Source organism: Daphnia pulicaria, chromosome 1, assembly GCF_021234035.1.
Source record: "Daphnia pulicaria isolate SC F1-1A chromosome 1, SC_F0-13Bv2, whole genome shotgun sequence".
NCBI lineage: Eukaryota > Metazoa > Arthropoda > Branchiopoda > Diplostraca > Daphniidae > Daphnia > Daphnia pulicaria.
In genome coordinates, this window is record NC_060913.1 from 19,055,422 (window position 1) to 19,073,699 (window position 18,278).

The window sequence follows — 18,278 nt, forward strand, 5'->3', positions numbered from 1 at the left end:
CAGCTGTTCCACAGCACAAAGAACAATTTACAAAAATATCAAAGAGATTTTCAACGATACTACGAGTCCTGGTATCTTACTAGGAAGAGCAGATCCATGCTGCACAATTAGTTATTATGATTTGGTGTTTAAATTTCAGCATGGAAAATACCTTTGGAATTGTGCCCGAGTAGGCAGTCAAAATTAGACTACCAAGAATATGATCATTATAACTAGCAATTTAACGGTATTCTGCGCTAAAATAGATCTTATTTTAACGATTCTATCAGTTCTTTTTCTGAATTCTAAGAGACACGGGATGATTATGATGACATTTCTTACAGGTCCCAACGAGACTCGAACTCGTGATCTCCTGCTTACTAGGCAGGCGCTTTGCCATCTAAGCCATAGGACCACAAAACGGCTTCATAGGACAACAATTTAAAAAGTGGTCATGACGTCACAAAAGCAGTTTTACAATTGATTACTTCTATTTTAAAGTTCCCAACTGTTCCAAACAATTTACAAAAAAATCAACGAGATTTTCAACGATACTACGAGTCCTGGTCTCTTACTAGGAAGAGCAGATCCATGCTGCACAATTAGTTATTATGATTTGGTGTTTAAATTTCAGCATGGAAAATACCTTTGGAATTGTGCCCTAGTAGGCAGTCAAAATTAGACTACCAAGAAAATAATCATTATAACTAGCAATTTAACGGTATTCTGCGCTATAATAGAACTTATTTTAACGATTCTATCAGTTCTTTTTCTGATTTCTAAGAGACACGGGATGATTATGATGATATTTCTTACAGGTCCCAACGAGACTCGAACTAGTGATCTCCTGCTTACTAGGCAGGCGCTTTGCCATCTAAGCCATAGGACCACAAAACGGCTTCATAGGACAACAATCTCAAAAGTGGTCATGACGTCACAACAGCAGTTTTACAATTGATTACCTTTATTTTAAAGTTCCCAACTGTTACACAGCACAAAGAACAATTTACAAAAATATCAACGAGATTTTCAACGATACTACGATTCCTGGTCTCTTACTAGGAAGAGCAGATCCATGCTGCACAATTACTTATTATGATTTGGTGTTTAAATTTTAGCATGGAAAATACCTATGGAATTGTGCCCTAGTAGGCAGTCAAAATTAGCCTACCAAGAAAATAATCATTATAACTAGCAATTTAACGGTATTCTGCGCTATAATAGAACTTATTTTAACGATTCTATCAGTTCTTTTTCTGATTTCTAAGAGACACGGGATGATTATGATGACATTTCTTACAGGTCCCAACGAGACTCGAACTCGTGATCTCCTGCTTACTAGGCAGGCGCTTTGCCATCTAAGCCATAGGACCACAAAACGGCTTCATAGGAAAACAATTTCAAAAATTGTCATGACGTCACAACAGCAGTTTTACAATTGATTACTTCTATTTTAAAGTTCCCAACTGTTCCACAGCACAAAGAACAATTTACAAAAAAATCGACGAGATTTTCAACGATACTACGAGTCCTGGTCTCTTACTAGGAAGAGCAGATCCATGCTGCACAATTAGTTATTATGATTTGGTGTTTAAATTTTAGCATGGAAAATACCTATGGAATTGTGCCCTAGTAGGCAGTCAAAATTAGACTACCAAGAAAATAATCATTATAACTAGCAATTTAACGGTATTCTGCGCTAAAATAGATCTTATTTTAACGATTCTATCAGTTCTTTTTCTGATTTCTAAGAGACACGGGATGATTATGATTACATTTCATACAGGTCCCAACGAGACTCGAACTCGTGATCTCCTGCTTACTAGGCAGGCGCTTTGCCATCTAAGCCATAGGACCACAAAATGGCTTCATCGGACAACAATTTAAAAAGTGGTCATGACGTCACAACAGCAGTTTTACAATTGATTACTTCTATTTTAAAGTTCCCAACTGTTCCAAACAATTTACAAAAAAATCAACGAGATTTTCAACGATACTACGAGTCCTGGTCTCTTACTAGGAAGAGCAGATCCATGCTGCACAATTAGTTATTATGATTTGGTGTTTAAATTTTAGCATGGAAAATACCTATGGAATTGTGCCCTAGTAGGCAGTCAAAATTAGACTACCAAGAAAATAATCATTACAACTAGCAATTTAACGGTATTCTGCGCTAAAATAGATCTTATTTTAACGATTCTATCAGTTCTTTTTCTGAATTCTAAGAGACACGGGATGATTATGATAACATTTCATACAGGTCCCAACGAGACTCGAACTCGTGATCTCCTGCTTACTAGGCAGGCGCTTTGCCATCTAAGCCATAGGACCACAAAACGGCTTTATAGGACAACAATTTAAAAAGTGGTCATGACGTCACAAAAGCAGTTTTACAATTGATTACTTCTATTTTAAAGTTCCCAACTGTTCCACAGCACAAAGAACAATTTACAAAAATATCAACGAGATTTTCAACGATACTACGAGTCCTGGTCTCTTACTAGGAAGAGCAGATCCATGCTGCACAATTAGTTATTATGATTTGGTGTTTAAATTTCAGCATGGAAAATACCTTTGGAATTGTGCCCGAGTAGGCAGTCAAAATTAGACTACCAAGAAAATAATCATTATAACTAGCAATTTAACGGTATTCTGCGCTAAAATAGATCTTATTTTAACGATTCTATCAGTTCTTTTTCTGAATTCTAAGAGACACGGGATGATTATGATGACATTTCTTACAGGTCCCAACGAGACTCGAACTCGTGATCTCCTGCTTTCGAACTCGTGATCTATTGCTTACTAGGCAGGCGCTTTGCCATCTAGGACCACAAAACGGCTTCATAGGACAACTTTTTCAAAAGTGGTCATGACGTCACAACAGCAGTTTTACAATTGATTACCTTTATTTTAAAGTTCCCAACTGTTCCACAGCACAAAGAACAATTTACAAAAATATCAACGAGATTTTCAACGATACTACGAGTCCTGGTCTCTTACTAGGAAGAGTAGATCCATGCTGCACAATTAGTTATTATGATTTGGTGTTTAAATTTTAGCATGGAAAATACCTATGGAATTGTGCCCTAGTAGGCAGTCAAAATTAGACTACCAAGAAAATAATCATTATAACTAGCAATTTAACGGTATTCTGCGCTATAATAGAACTTATTTTAACGATTCTATCAGTTCTTTTTCTGAATTCTAAGAAACACGGGATGATTATGATGACATTTCTTACAGGTTCCAACGAGACTCGAACTCGTGATCTCCTGCTTACTAGGCAGGCGCTTTGCCATCTAAGCCATAGGACCACAAAACGGCTTCATAGGACAACAATTTTAAAAGTGGTCATGACGTCACAAAAGCAGTTTTACAATTGATTACTTCTATTTTAAAGTTCCCAACTGTTCCAAACAATTTACAAAAAAATCAACGAGATTTTCAACGATACTACGAGTCCTGGTCTCTTACTAGGAAGAGCAGATCCATGCTGCACAATTAGTTATTATGATTTGGTGTTTAAATTTCAGCATGGAAAATACCTTTGGAATTGTGCCCTAGTAGGCAGTCAAAATTAGACTACCAAGAAAATAATCATTATAACTAGCAATTTAACGGTATTCTGCGCTATAATAGAACTTATTTTAACGATTCTATCAGTTCTTTTTCTGATTTCTAAGAGACACGGGATGATTATGATGATATTTCTTACAGGTCCCAACGAGACTCGAACTAGTGATCTCCTGCTTACTAGGAAGGCGCTTTGCCATCTAAGCCATAGGACCACAAAACGGCTTCATAGGACAACAATCTCAAAAGTGGTCATGACGTCACAACAGCAGTTTTACAATTGATTACCTTTATTTTAAAGTTCCCAACTGTTACACAGCACAAAGAACAATTTACAAAAATATCAACGAGATTTTCAACGATACTACGATTCCTGGTCTCTTACTAGGAAGAGCAGATCCATGCTGCACAATTAGTTATTATGATTTGGTGTTTAAATTTTAGCATGGAAAATACCTATGGAATTGTGCCCTAGTAGGCAGTCAAAATTAGACTACCAAGAAAATAATCATTATAACTAGCAATTTAACGGTATTCTGCGCTAAAATAGATCTTATTTTAACGATTCTATCAGTTCTTTTTCTGAATTCTAAGATACACGGGATGATTATGATGACATTTCTTACAGGTCCCAACGAGACTCGAACTCGTGATCTCCTGCTTACTAGGCAGGCGCTTTGCCATCTAAGCCCTAGGACCACAAAATGGCTTCATCGGACAACAATTTAAAAAGTGGTCATGACGTCACAACAGCAGTTTTACAATTGATTACTTCTATTTTAAAGTTCCCAACTGTTCCACAGCACAAAGAACAATTAACAAAAAAATCAACGAGATTTTCAACGATACTACGAGTCCTGGTCTCTTACTAGGAAGAGCAGATCCATGCTGCACAATTAGTTATTATGATTTGGTGTTTAAATTTCAGCATGGAAAATACCTTTGGAATTGTGCCCTAGTAGGCAGTCAAAATTAGACTACCAAGAAAATAATCATTATAACTAGCAATTTAACGGTATTCTGCGCTAAAATAGATCTTATTTTAACGATTCTATCAGTTCTTTTTCTGAATTCTAAGAGACACGGGATGATTATGATGACATTTCTTACAGGTCCCAACGAGACTCGAACTCGTGATCTCCTGCTTTCGAACTCGTGATCTCCTGCTTACTAGGCAGGCGCTTTGCCATCTAGGACCACAAAACGGCTTCATAGGACAACAATCTCAAAAGTGGTCATGACGTCACAACAGCAGTTTTACAATTGATTACCTTTATTTTAAAGTTCCCAACTGTTCCACAGCACAAAGAACAATTTACAAAAATATCAACGAGATTTTCAACGATACTACGAGTCCTGGTCTCTTACTAGGAAGAGCAGATCCATGCTGCACAATTAGTTATTATGATTTGGTGTTTAAATTTTAGCATGGAAAATACCTATGGAATTGTGCCCTAGTAGGCAGTCAAAATTAGACTACCAAGAAAATAATCATTATAACTAGCAATTTAACGGTATTCTGCGCTATAATAGAACTTATTTTAACGATTCTATCAGTTCTTTTTCTGAATTCTAAGAAACACGGGATGATTATGATGACATTACTTACAGGTCCCAACGAGACTCGAACTCGTGATCTCCTGCTTACTAGGCAGGCGCTTTGCCATCTAAGCCATAGGACCAAAAAACGGCTTCATAGGACAACAATCTCAAAAGTGGTCATGACGTCACAACAGCAGTTTTACAATTGATTACTTTCATTTTAAAGTTCCCAGCTGTTCCACAGCACAAAGAACAATTTACAAAAATATCAACGAGATTTTCAACGATACTACGAGTCCTGGTCTCTTACTAGGAAGAGCAGATCCATGCTGCACAATTAGTTATTATGATTTGGTGTTTAAATTTCAGCATGGAAAATACCTTTGGAATTGTGCCCGAGTAGGCAGTCAAAATTAGACTACCAAGAATATGATCATTATAACTAGCAATTTAACGGTATTCTGCGCTAAAATAGATCTTATTTTAACGATTCTATCAGTTCTTTTTCTGAATTCTAAGAGACACGGGATGATTATGATGACATTTCTTACAGGTTCCAACGAGACTCGAACTCGTGATCTCCTGCTTACTAGGCAGGCGCTTTGCCATCTAAGCCATAGGACCACAAAACGGCTTCATAGGACAACAATTTTAAAAGTGGTCATGACGTCACAAAAGCAGTTTTACAATTGATTACTTCTATTTTAAAGTTCCCAACTGTTCCAAACAATTTACAAAAAAATCAACGAGATTTTCAACGATACTACGAGTCCTGGTCTCTTACTAGGAAGAGCAGATCCATGCTGCACAATTAGTTATTATGATTTGGTGTTTAAATTTCAGCATGGAAAATACCTTTGGAATTGTGCCCGAGTAGGCAGTCAAAATTAGACTACCAAGAAAATAATCATTATAACTAGCAATTTAACGGTATTCTGCGCTATAATAGAACTTATTTTAACGATTCTATCAGTTCTTTTTCTGATTTCTAAGAGACACGGGATGATTATGATGATATTTCTTACAGGTCCCAACGAGACTCGAACTAGTGATCTCCTGCTTACTAGGCAGGCGCTTTGCCATCTAAGCCATAGGACCACAAAACGGCTTCATAGGACAACAATCTCAAAAGTGGTCATGACGTCACAACAGCAGTTTTACAATTGATTACTTTCATTTTAAAGTTCCCAGCTGTTCCACAGCACAAAGAACAATTTACAAAAATATCAACGAGATTTTCAACGATACTACGAGTCCTGGTCTCTTACTAGGAAGAGCAGATCCATGCTGCACAATTAGTTATTATGATTTGGTGTTTAAATTTCAGCATGGAAAATACCTTTGGAATTGTGCCCGAGTAGGCAGTCAAAATTAGACTACCAAGAATATGATCATTATAACTAGTAATTTAACGGTATTCTGCGCTAAAATAGATCTTATTTTAACGATTCTATCAGTTCTTTTTCTGAATTCTAAGAGACACGGGATGATTATGATGACATTTCTTACAGGTTCCAACGAGACTCGAACTCGTGATCTCCTGCTTACTAGGCAGGCGCTTTGCCATCTAAGCCATAGGACCACAAAACGGCTTCATAGGACAACAATTTTAAAAGTGGTCATGACGTCACAAAAGCAGTTTTACAATTGATTACTTCTATTTTAAAGTTCCCAACTGTTCCAAACAATTTACAAAAAAATCAACGAGATTTTCAACGATACTACGAGTCCTGGTCTCTTACTAGGAAGAGCAGATCCATGCTGCACAATTAGTTATTATGATTTGGTGTTTAAATTTTAGCATGGAAAATACCTATGGAATTGTGCCCTAGTAGGCAGTCAAAATTAGACTACCAAGAAAATAATCATTATAACTAGCAATTTAACGGTATTCTGCGCTATAATAGAACTTATTGTAACGATTATATCAGTTCTTTTTCTGATTTCTAAGAGACACGGGATGATTATGATGACATTTCTTACAGGTCCCAACGAGACTCGAACTCGTGATCTCCTGCTTACTAGGCAGGCGCTTTGCCATCTAAGCCATAGGACCACAAAACGGCTTCATAGGACAACAATTTCAAAAATGGTCATGACGTCACAACAGCAGTTTTACAATTGATTACTTCTATTTTAAAGTTCCCAACTGTTCCACAGCACAAAGAACAATTTACAAAAAAATCAACGAGATTTTCAACGATACTACGAGTCCTGGTCTCTTACTAGGAAGACAGATCCATGCTGCACAATTAGTTATTATGATTTGGTGTTTAAATATTAGCATGGACAACAATTCATCGGACAACAATTTTAAAAGTGGTCATGACGTCACAACAGCAGTTTTACAATTGATTACTTCTATTTTAAAGTTCCCAACTGTTCCACAGCACAAAGAACAATTACCAAAAAAATCAACGAGATTTTCAACGATACTACGAGTCCTGGTCTCTTACTAGGAAGAGCAGATCCATGCTGCACAATTAGTTATTATGATTTGGTGTTTAAATTTCAGCATGGAAAATACCTTTGGAATTGTGCCCGAGTAGGCAGTCAAAATTAGACTACCAAGAAAATAATCATTATAACTAGCAATTTAACGGTATTCTGCGCTAAAATAGATCTTATTTTAACGATTCTATCAGTTCGTTTTCTGAATTCTAAGAGACACGGGATGATTATGATGACATTTCTTACAGGTCCCAACGAGACTCGAACTCGTGTTCTTCTGCTTACTAGGCAGGCGCTTTGCCATCTAAGCCTTAGGACCACAAAACGGCTTCATAGGACAACAATTTAAAAAGTGGTCATGACGTCACAAAAGCAGTTTTACAATTGATTACTTCTATTTTAAAGTTCCCAACTGTTCCAAACAATTTACAAAAAAATCAACGAGATTTTCAACGATACTTCGATTCCTGGTCTCTTACTAGGAAGAGCAGATCCATGCTGCACAATTAGTTATTATGATTTGGTGTTTAAATTTCAGCATGGAAAATACCTTTGGAATTGTGCCCGAGTAGGCAGTCAAAATTAGACTACCAAGAAAATAATCATAATAACTAGCAATTTAACGGTATTCTGCGCTAAAATAGATCTTATTTTAACGATTCTATCAGTTCTTTTTCTGAATTCTAAGATACACGGGATGATTATGATGACATTTCTTACAGGTCCCAACGAGACTCGAACTCGTGATCTCCTGCTTACTAGGCAGGCGCTTTGCCATCTAAGCCATAGGACCAAAAAACGGCTTCATAGGACAACAATCTCAAAAGTGGTCATGACGTCACAACAGCAGTTTTACAATTGATTACTTTCATTTTAAAGTTCCCAGCTGTTCCACAACACAAAGAACAATTTACAAAAATATCAACGAGATTTTCAACGATACTACGAGTCCTGGTCTCTTACTAGGAAGAGCAGATCCATGCTGCACAATTAGTTATTATGATTTGGTGTTTAAATTTCAGCATGGAAAATACCTTTGGAATTGTGCCCGAGTAGGCAGTCAAAATTAGACTACCAAGAATATGATCATTATAACTAGTAATTTAACGGTATTCTGCGCTAAAATAGATCTTATTTTAACGATTCTATCAGTTCTTTTTCTGAATTCTAAGAGACACGGGATGATTATGATGACATTTCTTACAGGTTCCAACGAGACTCGAACTCGTGATCTCCTGCTTACTAGGCAGGCGCTTTGCCATCTAAGCCATAGGACCACAAAACGGCTTCATAGGACAACAATTTTAAAAGTGGTCATGACGTCACAAAAGCAGTTTTACAATTGATTACTTCTATTTTAAAGTTCCCAACTGTTCCAAACAATTTACAAAAAAATCAACGAGATTTTCAACGATACTACGAGTCCTGGTCTCTTACTAGGAAGAGCAGATCCATGCTGCAAAATTAGTTATTATGATTTGGTGTTTATATTTCAGCATGGAAAATACCTTTGGAATTGTGCCCTAGTAGGCAGTCAAAATTAGACTACCAAGAAAATAATCATTATAACTAGCAATTTAACGGTATTCTGCGCTATAATAGAACTTATTTTAACGATTCTATCAGTTCTTTTTCTGATTTCTAAGAGACACGGGATGATTATGATGATATTTCTTACAGGTCCCAACGAGACTCGAACTAGTGATCTCCTGCTTACTAGGAAGGCGCTTTGCCATCTAAGCCATAGGACCACAAAACGGCTTCATAGGACAACAATCTCAAAAGTGGTCATGACGTCACAACAGCAGTTTTACAATTGATTACCTTTATTTTAAAGTTCCCAACTGTTACACAGCACAAAGAACAATTTACAAAAATATCAACGAGATTTTCAACGATACTACGATTCCTGGTCTCTTACTAGGAAGAGCAGATCCATGCTGCACAATTAGTTATTATGATTTGGTGTTTAAATTTTAGCATGGAAAATACCTATGGAATTGTGCCCTAGTAGGCAGTCAAAATTAGACTACCAAGAAAATAATCATTATAACTAGCAATTTAACGGTATTCTGCGCTAAAATAGATCTTATTTTAACGATTCTATCAGTTCTTTTTCTGAATTCTAAGATACACGGGATGATTATGATGACATTTCTTACAGGTCCCAACGAGACTCGAACTCGTGATCTCCTGCTTACTAGGCAGGCGCTTTGCCATCTAGGACCACAAAACGGCTTCATAGGACAACTTTTTCAAAAGTGGTCATGACGTCACAACAGCAGTTTTACAATTGATTACCTTTATTTTAAAGTTCCCAACTGTTCCACAGCACAAAGAACAATTTACAAAAATATCAACGAGATTTTCAACGATACTACGAGTCCTGGTCTCTTACTAGGAAGAGCAGATCCATGCTGCACAATTAGTTATTATGATTTGGTGTTTAAATTTTAGCATGGAAAATACCTATGGAATTGTGCCCTAGTAGGCAGTCAAAATTAGACTACCAAGAAAATAATCATTATAACTAGCAATTTAACGGTATTCTGCGCTATAATAGAACTTATTTTAACGATTCTATCAGTTCTTTTTCTGAATTCTAAGAAACACGGGATGATTATGATGACATTTCTTACAGGTCCCAACGAGACTCGAACTCGTGATCTCCTGCTTACTAGGCAGGCGCTTTGCCATCTAAGCCATAGGACCACAAAACGGCTTCATAGGACAACAATCTCAAAAGTGGTCATGACGTCACAACAGCAGTTTTACAATTGATTACTTTCATTTTAAAGTTCCCAGCTGTTCCACAGCACAAAGAACAATTTACAAAAATATCAACGAGATTTTCAACGATACTACGAGTCCTGGTCTCTTACTAGGAAGAGCAGATCCATGCTGCACAATTAGTTATTATGATTTGGTGTTTAAATTTCAGCATGGAAAATACCTTTGGAATTGTGCCCGAGTAGGCAGTCAAAATTAGACTACCAAGAATATGATCATTATAACTAGCAATTTAACGGTATTCTGCGCTAAAATAGATCTTATTTTAACGATTCTATCAGTTCTTTTTCTGAATTCTAAGAGACACGGGATGATTATGATGACATTTCTTACAGGTTCCAACGAGACTCGAACTCGTGATCTCCTGTTTACTAGGCAGGCGCTTTGCCATCTAAGCCATAGGACCACAAAACGGCTTCATAGGACAACAATTTTAAAAGTGGTCATGACGTCACAAAAGCAGTTTTACAATTGATTACCTTTATTTTAAAGTTCCCAACTGTTACACAGCACAAAGAACAATTTACAAAAATATCAACGAGATTTTCAACGATACTACGATTCCTGGTCTCTTACTAGGAAGAGCAGATCCATGCTGCGCAATTAGTTATTATGATTTGGTGTTTAAATTTTAGCATGGAACATACCTATGGAATTGTGCCCTAGTAGGCATTCAAAATTAGACTACCAAGAAAATAATCATTATAACTAGCAATTTAACGGTATTCTGCGCTAAAATATATCTTATTTTAACGATTCTATCAGTTCTTTTTCTGAATTCTAAGAGACACGGGATGATTATGATGACATTTCTTACAGGTCCCAACGAGACTCGAACTCGTGATCTCCTGCTTACTAGGCAGGCGCTTTGCCATCTAAGCCATAGGACCACAAAATGGCTTCATCGGACAACAATTTAAAAAGTGGTCATGACGTCACAAAAGCAGTTTTACAATTGATTACTTCTATTTTAAAGTTCCCAACTGTTCCAAACAATTTACAAAAAAATCAACGAGATTTTCAACGATACTACGAGTCCTGGTCTCTTACTAGGAAGAGCAGATCCATGCTGCACAATTAGTTATTATGATTTGGTGTTTAAATTTTAGCATGGAAAATACCTATGGAATTGTGCCCTAGTAGGCAGTCAAAATTAGACTACCAAGAAAATAATCATTATAACTAGCAATTTAACGGTATTCTGCGCTATAATAGAACTTATTGTAACGATTATATCAGTTCTTTTTCTGATTTCTAAGAGACACGGGATGATTATGATAACATTTCTTACAGGTCCCAACGAGACTCGAACTCGTGATCTCCTGCTTACTAGGTAGGCGCTTTGCCATCTAAGCCATAGGACCACAAAACGGCTTCATAGGACAACAATTTCAAAAATGGTCATGACGTCACAACAGCAGTTTTACAATTGATTACTTCTATTTTAAAGTTCCCAACTGTTCCACAGCACAAAGAACAATTTACAAAAAAATCAACGAGATTTTCAACGATACTACGAGTCCTGGTCTCTTACTAGGAAGACAGATCCATGCTGCACAATTAGTTATTATGATTTGGTGTTAAAATATTAGCATGGACAACAATTCATCGGACAACAATTTTAAAAGTGGTCATGACGTCACAACAGCAGTTTTACAATTGATTACCTTTATTTTAAAGTTCCCAACTGTAACACAGCACAAAGAACAATTTACAAAAATATCAACGAGATTTTCAACGATACTACGATTCCTGGTCTCTTACTAGGAAGAGCAGATCCATGCTGCGCAATTAGTTATTATGATTTGGTGTTTAAATTTTAGCATGGAACATACCTATGGAATTGTGCCCTAGTAGGCAGTCAAAATTAGACTACCAAGAAAATAATCATTATAACTAGCAATTTAACGATATTCTGCGCTAAAATATATCTTATTTTAACGATTCTATCAGTTCTTTTTCTGAATTCTAAGAGACACGGGATGATTATGATGACATTTCTTACAGGTCCCAACGAGACTCGAACTCGTGATCTCCTGCTTACTAGGCAGGCGCTTTGCCATCTAAGCCATAGGACCACAAAATGGCTTCATCGGACAACAATTTAAAAAGTGGTCATGACGTCACAAAAGCAGTTTTACAATTGATTACTTCTATTTTAAAGTTCCCAACTGTTCCAAACAATTTACAAAAAAATCAACGAGATTTTCAACGATACTACGAGTCCTGGTCTCTTACTAGGAAGAGCAGATCCATGCTGCACAATTAGTTATTATGATTTGGTGTTTAAATTTTAGCATGGAAAATACCTATGGAATTGTGCCCTAGTAGGCAGTCAAAATTAGACTACCAAGAAAATAATCATTATAACTAGCAATTTAACGGTATTCTGCGCTATAATAGAACTTATTGTAACGATTATATCAGTTCTTTTTCTGATTTCTAAGAGACACGTGATGATTATGATGACATTTCTTACAGGTCCCAACGAGACTCGAACTCGTGATCTCCTGCTTACTAGGCAGGCGCTTTGCCATCTAAGCCATAGGACCACAAAACGGCTTCATAGGACAACAATTTCAAAAATGGTCATGACGTCACAACAGCAGTTTTACAATTGATTACTTCTATTTTAAAGTTCCCAACTGTTCCACAGCACAAAGAACAATTTACAAAAAAATCAACGAGATTTTCAACGATACTACGAGTCCTGGTCTCTTACTAGGAAGACAGATCCATGCTGCACAATTAGTTATTATGATTTGGTGTTTAAATATTAGCATGGACAACAATTCATCGGACAACAATTTTAAAAGTGGTCATGACGTCACAACAGCAGTTTTACAATTGATTACTTCTATTTTAAAGTTCCCAACTGTTCCACAGCACAAAGAACAATTAACAAAAAAATCAACGAGATTTTCAACGATACTACGAGTCCTGGTCTCTTACTAGGAAGAGCAGATCCATGCTGCACAATTAGTTATTATGATTTGGTGTTTAAATTTCAGCATGGAAAATACCTTTGGAATTGTGCCCGAGTAGGCAGTCAAAATTAGACTACCAAGAAAATAATCATTATAACTAGCAATTTAACGGTATTCTGCGCTAAAATAGATCTTATTTTAACGATTCTATCAGTTCTTTTTCTGAATTCTAAGATACACGGGATGATTATGATGACATTTCTTACAGGTCCCAACGAGACTCGAACTCGTGATCTCCTGCTTACTAGGCAGGCGCTTTGCCATCTAAGCCATAGGACCACAAAACGGCTTCATAGGACAACAATTTCAAAAATGGTCATGACGTCACAACAGCAGTTTTACAATTGATTACTTCTATTTTAAAGTTCCCAACTGTTCCACAGCACAAAGAACAATTTACAAAAAAATCAACGAGATTTTCAACGATACTACGAGTCCTGGTCTCTTACTAGGAAGACAGATCCATGCTGCACAATTAGTTATTATGATTTGGTGTTAAAATATTAGCATGGACAACAATTCATCGGACAACAATTTTAAAAGTGGTCATGACGTCACAACAGCAGTTTTACAATTGATTACTTCTATTTTAAAGTTCCCAACTGTTCCACAGCACAAAGAACAATTAACAAAAAAATCAACGAGATTTTCAACGATACTACGAGTCCTGGTCTCTTACTAGGAAGAGCAGATCCATGCTGCACAATTAGTTATTATGATTTGGTGTTTAAATTTCAGCATGGAAAATACCTTTGGAATTGTGCCCGAGTAGGCAGTCAAAATTAGACTACCAAGAAAATAATCATTATAACTAGCAATTTAACGATATTCTGCGCTAAAATAGATCTTATTTTAACGATTCTATCAGTTCGTTTTCTGAATTCTAAGAGACACGGGATGATTATGTTGACATTTCTTACAGGTCCCAACGAGACTCGAACTCGTGTTCTCCTGCTTACTAGGCAGGCGCTTTGCCATCTAAGCCATAGGACCACAAAACGGCTTCATAGGACAACATTTTCAAAAGTGGTCATGAAACCACAACAGCAGTTTTACAATTGATTACCTTTATTTTAAAGTTCCCAACTGTTCCACAGCACAAAGAACAATTTACAAAAATATCAACGAGATTTTCAACGATACTACGAGTCCTGGTCTCTTACTAGGAAGAGCAGATCCATGCTGCACAATTAGTTATTATGATTTGGTGTTTAAATTTTAGCATGGAAAATACCTATGGAATTGTGCCCGAGTAGGCAGTCAAAATTAGACTACCAAGAAAATAATCATAATAACTAGCAATTTAACGGTATTCTGCGCTAAAATAGATCTTATTTTAACGATTCTATCAGTTCTTTTTCTGAATTCTAAGAGACACGGGATGATTATGATGACATTTCTTACAGGTCCTAACGAGACTCGAACTCGTGATCTCCTGCTTACTAGGCAGGCGCTTTGCCATCTAAGCCATAGGACCACAAAACGGCTTCATAGGACAACATTTAAAAAGTGGTCATGACGTCACAACAGCAGTTTTACAATTGATTACTTCTATTTTAAAGTTCCCAACTGTTCCACAGCACAAAGAACAATTTACAAAAATATCAACGAGTCCTGGTCTCTTACTAGGAAGAGCAGATCCATGCTGCACAATTAGTTATTATGATTTGGTGTTTAAATTTCAGCATGGAAAATACCTATGGAATTGTGCCCGAGTAGGCAGTCAAAATTAGACTACCAAGAAAATAATCATTATAACTAGCAATTTAACGGTATTCTGCGCTAAAATAGATCTTATTTTAACGATTCTATCAGTTCTTTTTCTGAATTCTAAGAGACACGGGATGATTATGATGACATTTCTTACAGGTCCCAACGAGACTCGAACTCGTGATCTCCTGCTTACTAGGCAGGCGCTTTGCCATCTAAGCCATAGGACCACAAAACGGCTTCATAGGACAACATTTTCAAAAGTGGTCATGAAACCACAACAGCAGTTTTACAATTGATTACCTTTATTTTAAAGTTCCCAACTGTTCCACAGCACAAAGAACAATTTACAAAAATATCAACGAGATTTTCAACGATACTACGAGTCCTGGTCTCTTACTAGGAAGAGCAGATCCATGCTGCACAATTAGTTATTATGATTTGGTGTTTAAATTTTAGCATGGAAAATACCTATGGAATTGTGCCCTAGTAGGCAGTCAAAATTAGAATACCAAGAAAATAATCATTATAACTAGCAATTTAACGGTATTCTGCGCTATAATAGAACTTATTGTAACGATTATATCAGTTCTTTTTCTGATTTCTAAGAGACACGGGATGATTATGATGACATTTCTTACAGGTCCCAACGAGACTCGAACTCGTGATCTCCTGCTACCTAGGCAGGCTCTTTGCCATCTAAGCCATAGGACCACAAAACGGCTTCATAGGACAACAATTTCAAAAATGGTCATGACGTCACAACAGCAGTTTTACAATTGATTACTTCTATTTTAAAGTTCTCAACTGTTCCACAGCACAAAGAACAATTTACAAAAAAATCAACGAGATTTTCAACGATACTACGAGTCCTGGTCTCTTACTAGGAAGACAGATCCATGCTGCACAATTAGTTATTATGATTTGGTGTTTAAATATTAGCATGGACAACAATTCATCGGACAACAATTTTAAAAGTGGTCATGACGTCACAAAAGCAGTTTTACAATTGATTACTTCTATTTTAAAGTTCCCAACTGTTCCAAACAATTTACAAAAAAATCAACGAGATTTTCAACGATACTTCGATTCCTGGTCTCTTACTAGGAAGAGCAGATCCATGCTGCACAATTAGTTATTATGATTTTGTGTTTAAATTTCAGCATGGAAAATACCTTTGGAATTGTGCCCGAGTAGGCAGTCAAAATTAGACTACCAAGAAAATAATCATTATAACTAGCAATTTAACGGTATTCTGCGCTAAAATAGATCTTATTTTAACGATTCTATCAGTTCTTTTTCTGAATTCTAAGAGACACGGGATGATTATGATGACATTTCTTACAGGTCCCAACGAGACTCAAACTCGTGATCTCCTGCTTACTAGGCAGGCGCTTTGCCATCTAAGCCATAGGACCACAAAATGGCTTCATCGGACAACAATTTTAAAAGTGGTCATGACGTCACAACAGCAGTTTTACAATTGATTACTTCTATTTTAAAGTTCCCAACTGTTCTACAGCACAAAGAACAATTAACAAACAAATCAACGAGATTTTCAACGATACTACGAGTCCTGGTCTCTTACTAGGAAGAGCAGATCCATGCTGCGCAATTAGTTATTATGATTTGATGTTTAAATTTCAGCATGGAAAATACCTTTGGAATTGTGCCCGATTAGGCAGTCAAAATTAGACTACCAAGAAAATAATCATTATAACTAGCAATTTAACGGTATTCTGCGCTAAAATAGATCTTATTTTAACGATTCTATCAGTTCTTTTTCTGAATTCTAAGAGACACGGGATGATTATGATAACATTTCTTACAGGTCCCAACGAGACTCGAACTCGTGATCTCCTGCTTACTAGGCAGGCGCTTTGCCATCTAAGCCATAGGACCAAAAAACGGCTTCATAGGACAACAATCTCAAAAGTGGTCATGACGTCACAACAGCAGTTTTACAATTGATTACTTTCATTTTAAAGTTCCCAGCTGTTCCACAGCACAAAGAACAATTTACAAAAATATCAACGAGATTTTCAACGATACTACGAGTCCTGGTATCTTACTAGGAAGAGCAGATCCATGCTGCACAATTAGTTATTATGATTTGGTGTTTAAATTTCAGCATGGAAAATACCTTTGGAATTGTGCCCGAGTAGGCAGTCAAAATTAGACTACCAAGAAAATAATCATTATAACTAGCAATTTAACGGTATTCTGCGCTAAAATAGATCTTATTTTAACGATTCTATCAGTTCTTTTTCTGAATTCTAAGAGACACGGGATGATTATGATGAGATTTCTTACAGGTCCCAACGAGACTCGAACTCGTGATCTCCTGCTTACTAGGCAGGCGCTTTGCCATCTAAGCCAAAGGACCACAAAACGGCTTCATAGGACAACAATTTAAAAAGTGGTCATGACGTCACAAAAGCAGTTTTACAATTGATTACTTCTATTTTAAAGTTCCCAGCTGTTCCACAGCACAAAGAACAATTTACAAAAATATCAACGAGATTTTCAACGATACTACGAGTCCTGGTATCTTACTAGGAAGAGCAGATCCATGCTGCACAATTAGTTATTATGATTTGGTGTTTAAATTTCAGCATGGAAAATACCTTTGGAATTGTGCCCGAGTAGGCAGTCAAAATTAGACTACCAAGAAAATAATCATTATAACTAGCAATTTAACGGTATTCTGCGCTAAAATAGATCTTATTTTAACGATTCTATCAGTTCTTTTTCTGAATTCTAAGAGACACGGGATGATTATGATGACATTTCTTACAGGTCCCAACGAGACTCGAACTCGTGATCTCCTGCTTACTAGGCAGGCGCTTTGCCATCTAAGCCAAAGGACCACAAAACGGCTTCATAGGACAACAATTTAAAAAGTGGTCATGACGTCACAAAAGCAGTTTTACAATTGATTACTTCTATTTTAAAGTTCCCAACTGTTCCAAACAATTTACAAAAAAATCAACGAGATTTTCAACGATACTACGAGTCCTGGTCTCTTACTAGGAAGAGCAGATCCATGCTGCACAATTAGTTATTATGATTTGGTGTTTAAATTTTAGCATGGACAACAATATTAGAAACGGCTGTCCATTTGGCAAACCCGCTTTACCCCCTTCCCCTCCTTTGAGCAAGTGACGACGCCAGGCTTTTCTTTAAGTCTGGCAACGTGGGTGGGAGTCATCTTAGAAAAGGGGGGGCTTCCTTTTTCCTTCTTCT

General features: G+C 36.7%; 16 non-coding genes across 16 annotated transcripts; all 16 read right to left on the minus strand.

Moving 5' to 3' along the window:
• Positions 1–321: 321 nt before the first annotated feature.
• On the minus strand, positions 322–394 carry Trnat-agu. Its single transcript has one exon. It is a non-coding gene; the product is annotated as a tRNA-Thr (tRNA).
• Positions 395–1,279: 885 nt separating this feature from the next.
• Positions 1,280–1,352, minus strand: Trnat-agu. Its single transcript has one exon. It is a non-coding gene; the product is annotated as a tRNA-Thr (tRNA).
• Positions 1,353–1,763: 411 nt separating this feature from the next.
• Positions 1,764–1,836, minus strand: Trnat-agu. The gene has a single exon. It is a non-coding gene; the product is annotated as a tRNA-Thr (tRNA).
• A 401-nt stretch (positions 1,837–2,237) lies between these two features.
• Trnat-agu lies at positions 2,238–2,310 on the minus strand. Its single transcript has one exon. It is a non-coding gene; the product is annotated as a tRNA-Thr (tRNA).
• Positions 2,311–5,161: 2,851 nt separating this feature from the next.
• Positions 5,162–5,234, minus strand: Trnat-agu. The gene has a single exon. It is a non-coding gene; the product is annotated as a tRNA-Thr (tRNA).
• A 1,843-nt stretch (positions 5,235–7,077) lies between these two features.
• On the minus strand, positions 7,078–7,150 carry Trnat-agu. Its single transcript has one exon. It is a non-coding gene; the product is annotated as a tRNA-Thr (tRNA).
• Positions 7,151–8,265: 1,115 nt separating this feature from the next.
• Trnat-agu lies at positions 8,266–8,338 on the minus strand. Its single transcript has one exon. It is a non-coding gene; the product is annotated as a tRNA-Thr (tRNA).
• Positions 8,339–10,184: 1,846 nt separating this feature from the next.
• On the minus strand, positions 10,185–10,257 carry Trnat-agu. The gene has a single exon. It is a non-coding gene; the product is annotated as a tRNA-Thr (tRNA).
• An 895-nt stretch (positions 10,258–11,152) lies between these two features.
• Positions 11,153–11,225, minus strand: Trnat-agu. The gene has a single exon. It is a non-coding gene; the product is annotated as a tRNA-Thr (tRNA).
• Positions 11,226–12,340: 1,115 nt separating this feature from the next.
• Positions 12,341–12,413, minus strand: Trnat-agu. The gene has a single exon. It is a non-coding gene; the product is annotated as a tRNA-Thr (tRNA).
• Positions 12,414–12,814: 401 nt separating this feature from the next.
• Positions 12,815–12,887, minus strand: Trnat-agu. The gene has a single exon. It is a non-coding gene; the product is annotated as a tRNA-Thr (tRNA).
• Positions 12,888–13,528: 641 nt separating this feature from the next.
• Positions 13,529–13,601, minus strand: Trnat-agu. Its single transcript has one exon. It is a non-coding gene; the product is annotated as a tRNA-Thr (tRNA).
• Positions 13,602–14,242: 641 nt separating this feature from the next.
• Trnat-agu lies at positions 14,243–14,315 on the minus strand. Its single transcript has one exon. It is a non-coding gene; the product is annotated as a tRNA-Thr (tRNA).
• A 411-nt stretch (positions 14,316–14,726) lies between these two features.
• Positions 14,727–14,799, minus strand: Trnat-agu. Its single transcript has one exon. It is a non-coding gene; the product is annotated as a tRNA-Thr (tRNA).
• A 390-nt stretch (positions 14,800–15,189) lies between these two features.
• On the minus strand, positions 15,190–15,262 carry Trnat-agu. Its single transcript has one exon. It is a non-coding gene; the product is annotated as a tRNA-Thr (tRNA).
• A 1,599-nt stretch (positions 15,263–16,861) lies between these two features.
• Positions 16,862–16,934, minus strand: Trnat-agu. The gene has a single exon. It is a non-coding gene; the product is annotated as a tRNA-Thr (tRNA).
• Between the last annotated feature and the right edge of the window lie 1,344 nt (positions 16,935–18,278).